Source organism: Camelina sativa, chromosome 2 (assembly GCF_000633955.1).
Source record: "Camelina sativa cultivar DH55 chromosome 2, Cs, whole genome shotgun sequence".
Taxonomy (NCBI): Eukaryota; Viridiplantae; Streptophyta; class Magnoliopsida; order Brassicales; family Brassicaceae; genus Camelina; species Camelina sativa.
In genome coordinates this window covers 22,645,380-22,652,887 of record NC_025686.1, presented here as the reverse complement: position 1 = coordinate 22,652,887, position 7,508 = coordinate 22,645,380, and positions in this window count along the sequence as shown.

The following is a 7,508-nucleotide window of genomic DNA, read 5'->3' as shown; positions in this document are numbered from 1 at the left end:
AAGACAAAACTGCTCATCTGGAAAGCTGTGCAAAATGCTCTCCCGGTTGGGGTAAACCTGAAGTACAGAAATATCACGGATTCTGCTGTCTGCCCCCACTGCAGTGAAGAGGAATCAGTCCTCCATCTCCTCTTCCTGTGTCCCTACGCAAAAAGCATTTGGTCAGCTGCTCCATTTCAAACAAAACCACACCTAGAGTCGATCAAGGATGTCAACCAAGGAATTGAAAAGGTAAATAATCTCTTATGCTTACCTCCAACAGGCATCGGATCTGGCCCGCTAGCTCCATGGATAATCTGGTCAATCTGGACAGCGAGAAACCAGTTGATCTTTAGCAAGAAACAAATCCCAGGCGAGGAAGCCTTGCATCTTGCTATGATCAGAGCAAAAGAATGGCAGGCTGCGCAATTCCCAGCCCTGTCCCCCCCCAGGACCCCCAAAACAGTGATCAAACCTCCGAACCCCCCGGGACATACCAATGTTTTACCAATGCTTCCTGGAAAACTGATGGATCTGCAGGATTCGGCTGGATCTTTAAAAACGCAGAAGGACAGGTTACGATCCGGGGAACCGCATCCTCATCCCACATAAACTCCCCTTTGATGGCTGAAGCGGCAGCAACTCTAATCGCGATTAGAGTTGCGATCGAATCGGGCATCGACTCTATCGCCTTCGCTTCCGACTCTCAAATGTTAGTCAAAGCACTGAATCAGAAGCTCCAGATCAAGGAACTTCACGGGACTCTTCACGATGTCCTCGCTCTATCTGCATCTCTCAATTTCGTCTCTTTCAACTTTATTTCTCGTACCCAAAATCGCCAAGCTGATGCTTTGGCTAAGAAAGCCCTTGGGCTTCTTTGTAACAACAATTAATTTTCTATAAAAAAGGGGTACCTTGTTTTGTTCAAAAAAAAAAAAGAATTCTACACATTATGAACAATATAAATCACTAAGGAGACCTATAGTAGATACAATAAAGTACTTATAATAGTAAGATTTAGTTAAACAATGTTTATAATACTTAGTTTTGATTTTTCTTCATTGGAACACATTCTTATAAAAATGAACATGTAACACTTAGGATAAATTTTGAACTTATGGATGTTTAGTTTATAGACATTGAAATTTAATACTTTGAGAAAGTTATTATTGACAAATTGAGCAAAACAAAGTATAAACTTCAACCTAAACATGTAGATGAATCTCAAATGTGAAATTTCAAAATAAAAAAATATAGAGAATGGCTAAACAGTCTTAAAAGAGTAGCTAAGTCAGGTGTTAGTCGTAATATTGTGGCAAAAGGGTCGCAATGTGTGACTATTTTAACACTACCTTATTAAAGTCACAAAATAAAAATCTTGAATTCTACACATTATGAACAATATAAATCACTAAGGAGACTCATAGTAGATACAATAAAGTACTTATAATAGTACAATTTAGTTAAACAATGTTTATATTACTTAGTTTTGATTTTTCTTCATTGGAACACATTCTTATAAATGAACATGTAACACTTAGGATAAATTTTGAAATTATGGATGTTTAGTTTATAGACATTGAAATTTAATACTTTGAGAAAGTTATTATTGAAAAATTGAGTAAAACAAAGTATAAACTTCAACCTAAACATGTAGATGAATCTCAAATGTGAAATTTCAAAATAAAAAATATAGAGAGTGGCTAAACAGTCTTAAAAGAGTAGCTAAGTCAGATGTTAGTCGCAAAGTCTTCAGATACATGTCACAATATAGTCGCAATTTGTGACTACTTTGCTACGTGGCAGGAGTAAAAAATGTGGATGCAAATAAGTCCTCAATATGCGATTTTTTTGCGACTATTCTTACCGTCTATAGAACTGGTCACAGAATAGTCGCAAAATTGTGACCATTATAAGACGAATTTGTTTTCGACGCAAAATAGTCCTAATGTAGTCGCTTATTTGAGACCCTTTTATGACATTTATGTTTCGTCGTTAATAAGCGACGTTTTTCTCTCCAATTTTTTTGTAGTCGCTTAATCGTCGTAAATTAGTCGCAAAAACGTCGCTATATTTTGCGACTGAATAAGTAGTCACAAACTGTAGTCCTAAAATGCATGTTTTCTTGTAGTGCAAGTTATCAATCTCATATTTTGATATGTGTAAAAGTTAATATTTAATAGGAGGAATTTGATTACAACAAAAATAAAATATTTTGTTATAAAAATATTAATAATGTAAAAAGATAATTATTAAAAATTACAGAATTTAGGAAAAGTACAAAAATTTTCTTAAATAATTATAAGGATATTATATATAAATATATATATATATATATTTATATATCTATATATATTTCATAAAAATTAAAAGTATAATATTATTTACTTAGTTTTAATTTAAAGTTACTAATTCTACAAAAAAAAGGATTAAGGAAAAAATATACAGTTAATTATTAATTCTAAATTTTGTAAATACTCACTTCTATACAAACATAGACCATCTCATATTTTTCATCTAAAAAAATAATTTATTCAAAAACATTGCCTTCAACTTTGTTTAATTGGGAAAGTTTTTTTAATGGGAAGGTAAATTTTTCTTATTTTTTTAAACCAAATTTTCTCTCACTTTTTTCTTTTTTCAGTTGGGAATAGTTGAGATTAATATGTTGACCTAAAATTTACTGTAGTATTTTTGGATTTTTTTTTAATTTATATTTTCATCTTTGAATTATTTAGGATTCATATATTATCGTGCTTATAATTTTCTATTTTTTATTTAATTATGTCAAATTAATTTTCTTCTAATTTCTCAACTTTGATTGGTTGGTCATAAACCCTTTTTTTTGCAAACATAATTGTTACCATTATTCATTCAATCCTAAATGGAGAAAACGAGTAAAAGCACATCAACTTAATGGATAGATAAAATAGGCTAATCAAACACAAGCTTACAACAAACATAGATAGAATGGAAAAACATAAATCGTTGTTGATAGATCCATATGAGCTCAAAGACTGTGACATCCTGGTTTGCGGTGGCATTCCTGAAAGTGATTTTCGGAACTGTGCGAGTGAGGACAAAACACAGAAAAAATTCATTTGTTGATTTGTAGGGTCGGTAAACAAGGTTTTAAAGCCTCTCAGACATAACAAACTAGCCACCGAATATGGATGGATCCACATGCCATGAATAGATGTAGGGCCCACTTTCCTAAGTGGGCCCATGGACTGAGAGTGGACATGGACTCGCTAAAAAAGGTGGTGTTTGGGGGTGTTACAGAGACAGAGCATACATTATGGTGTATCTGTCAAAGACACTTCCACGAATACATTGAGAAATTTAACATTAATTACTATCAAAAGATTTTGTGACGTTAGAAAAAGGTTTTTACTTTCATTGGTTGTCATAGCAAGCCATTTTGAGATAGCAAAAAGACGTGAACATGTTCTCTATAACAGGAGGAGGGCAGAGCCGAGGTTTTCACTATGGTAGAGAAGGTTGGACACAAGGTTATCTCCCTTGGAGAGGAAGGTGGAGGAGGTTGGACGCAAGGTTATCTCCCCAAAGGAAGAAGGTGGAGCCAAGATTCTCTCCATGATGGAGGAGGTTGGATGCAAATTTATCTCCATAAACCATAAGGGATGAGAGCGGAGCAGATGTTTTCTCCATGGTGGTCATACATTATTCTGATGATACATCATTGATTAGTATATTATGTAATATTTTTTTATTCAAAATATTTTTTGAGCCAAAAATTTTAGTAATTAGAAAACTATGCCGAAATGAAAGTAAAATAGTTGGCTTTAATGTGTTCATATAGATATTTTCTAGGTGGTTTTAAAGAATATATTTGTAACATAGAATAAGGTGTAAAAAAACACTTTTAATGGTAACATACATAAAAAAATTTTGTAAATGGATATAAATCAGTGTATTATAACAAAAATAAAATTTATAAATAACGTACAACAAATTTTAATATATTTTTTAAAAGTTTAATTTAATTTATAAAACTTTAAACCCGCACATCGGGCGGGTCCTCATCTAGTTAATATTAAAAGAACGTTTTTTTCCAAATCACTGAATTTTAAAAGCTCCTCCAACAAGCTTATTGCGGCATGCTCAAAACAAAACAAAAATATATAAACTTAAAAATCTATTATCAAGCCGTATGTATATTCACAATAATTTTGGAACAATAATCATTCTCTAAATTAATTTTCCAATATGAATAATTATTTAGTTTTTTATTTATTAGTTATGTTCAAATTTTTATATTTTATCAGAAATATAGTTTTAGGTGTTTCAATATTTTTTATGATTATATATTGAATTTATTTGATTAATTACTTGTTTAAGAGTGATAAATCAGTCATAACAACGCTTTAAACTATAAACGCCTGCTTCGGTAAACTCCATGACTGCTGCGTTTAAACAAATCAGGCTTTCAGTAAAAAAAACTAAAAAGAAATATGATTATATAAACACAATTAAATATGAGAAATACCCTAGAATAGCACTATTTTAGGTTTCTCTTCCAAAGTTAGCATTATTATTATTTTATCTTTAATAATAAAATTAATTCTTTTTTTTTTTACTTATGAATTTAATATCATCATTGAAGCTTTCGGCGAAGCTTCCATCGACGCTTCCATCGACGCTTCCATCGAGATCGTGTATCAGATCTCGGATTTTGAAATTCTTAACGTGATTCTTATGGCTTTTAACTGAGAAATTAGGCAATGGTTGGTGCGTATTTGTTGCCGAAGTAGGCTTTGAAGTTTCTGGTAATCTCTTTGTTGCCTTTGTTAATGTAGTTTTTCGATGTGGTTGAGATTCGTTCTAGGTATGGGATCAAGGATCTTTGGAATTTAGTTGGTAGATCTCTGAATTTGCTAATGAAATATTCTTCTTCATTGTAGAGCGGGAATAATTTGATTTATTTCTCGATTGTTTTGATTTGGTCACTGGCTTTGAATATGGTGATTTCTTCTCTGAAGAAGATGAATAAAGCTTGAACTTGAGGATTTTGTGGTGGTTTTGTTTTTGGATGAGCTTGATTTGGACTAATCTGCTGATTTCTTGATCAAAGAAATAACGGGTTTTGTGGGATTTGTGGGTTTTATTCCGATGAGCCCTCATTTGGAGCAGATTAACGGAGAAATCTGTGACCATTTCAAAGCACTTGTGTATGCCTTTTCCTCCCTAACTAATCTCAAAAATAGTAGAATTTACGATATTGAGATTTTCTCTATACGAGAGATTAAACATCTATTTTGCAGGAATGAGTTTTAAAGGTTGGAGAAGATTAAGGATTCTTATAGACAAAGCAAGCAATTATTGATAAAATCTGTGTGTTGATGAAATCTATGGATGCCATGATCCTTTCCAAGTTTCACGTTAGTGTGTTGTTTATGAAGTAATAATTGGAACACTAACTTAGTAACGTAGCTCCTTCAAACTTCTGAGTTAGTGGTATATAATTATAGGTTCTGACCATTTGTGTGCCTTAATTTCTTCTACCTAGTGTTTGGTTTTTATATACTTTTAAAAATCTGCTTGTTTATTATATTTCCATTGATTTATGTGACAGATAAAGAACTCAACTTTCATGTTGAACTAAAAAAAAGGTAAGTGCGTCCACTTTCAAGGAGCTGCATTGTATGTACCTATATTTGATTTTCTCATATGTTTGTCGGTATGTCTTGATATACTTGTCATTTGTTGTGTGAGTGCAGGTACTTTAATACACTCGTCAACAAGAAAATTGAACATTTTGATATTTTACAGTGGTGAACCTACACCTGAAGAAAATGTTCAAATAGATGTTGGATTCAGACAATTAGGAAGATCTTCATAAAAGTTAAGGTCATTATGGAATGCCTTCCTAAAATTCAAGACTGCTTTCATAAAAGCTATTGAATCCTTCCTAATTTTTTTTAAAATGTGTTTTTAAAATTTCTTTATATGTGTTTTGTGCCTTATTGTATCACATTCACATATTATTCCATTAATGATGTATAATAATTTGATTTGGTGCACATATTGGTGTTTTACAACAAAGGTAGAAAATAGGAATATCTAGCATGATGTTTTATTTTATTTTTATGAAGGTCTTACTAAAATGCGAGATATCTTTCCTAAATATTTTATTGTGCATAAAAATAGGTTCCGTAGTGTAATATAACTGGGTTATCAACAAAAGTTTAAACGTTATGTAGTAATGATAGATGTTGTTGGTTTGGTTTTCCAAGTTACAAGAACAGGAGAAGGTAATCTACAAGCTATCAATGAACCATCTATAAATAATGATTTTATGAAAATAAATTTGAATTCATGAAACAAAGAAAACTTCATCATAAAAACTCAGCATTACTAAAAAAAATGTAAAACATAGAAAGAAAACTCCATTAGTAAAGGGTAATGGTATCATTTTTGTGTTACCCTAGTGTTTACCAATATCCAGAATTTTTATGAAAGTCATCCTGAAATCTAAACTTGTTATGAAGGTCATCATGAAGTTCTAAGAATCCTTCCTGAATTTCGTGTAATCCTTCCTGAATTTCACCATTATCACGACCAAGTGGCATCATGCATTTTCTTGCTGCAACAGTTGTTGGTCCTCCTATTGAACCTCCCTGTAAGAGTTAAATCCCACAGATTCGCAGTTACCTTTGAACACAATCTAAGCACTCCCTTGACTGAACACAATCTAAGCACTCCCTTGACTGAACACAATCTCAACCNATTATCAACAAAAGTTTAAACGTTATGTAGTAATGATAGATGTTGTTGGTTTGGTTTTCCAAGTTACAAGAACAGGAGAAGGTAATCTACAAGCTATCAATGAACCATCTATAAATAATGATTTTATGAAAATAAATTTGAATTCATGAAACAAAGAAAACTTCAACATAAAAACTCAGCATTACTAAAAAAAATGTAAAACATAGAAAGAAAACTCCATTAGTAAAGGGTAATGGTATCATTTTTGTGTTACCCTAGTGTTTACCAATATCCAGAATTTTTATGAAAGTCATCCTGAAATCTAAACTTGTTATGAAGGTCATCATGAAGTTCTAAGAATCCTTCCCGAATTTCGTGTAATCCTTCCTGAATTTCACCATTATCACGACCAAGTGGCATCATGCATTTTCTTGCTGCAACAGTTGTTGGTCCTCCTAATGAACCTCCCTGTAAGAGTTAAATCCCACAGATTCGCAGTTACCTTTGAACACAATCTAAGCACTCCCTTGACTGAACACAATCTCAACCACAATAGTCTATGAGATTGTAAGTGTTAAATAAGCTGCAACCAAGAATGTTTGTGAGAAATGAGAAGTCAAACCTTCTCTTCCTTCTTCTTCTTCTCCTGCTCAACTATAAAGATCTTCTTCTCTGCTTTGGACTACGAACTAAGAAAAAAAAAATTCCATTCTTAGAAGAATTTCACAATTCAGTGATAATCAATGATAGTGTANGATTGTGCCTGAGAAGAATACATATATTTTTGCTCTTCGTGTCCA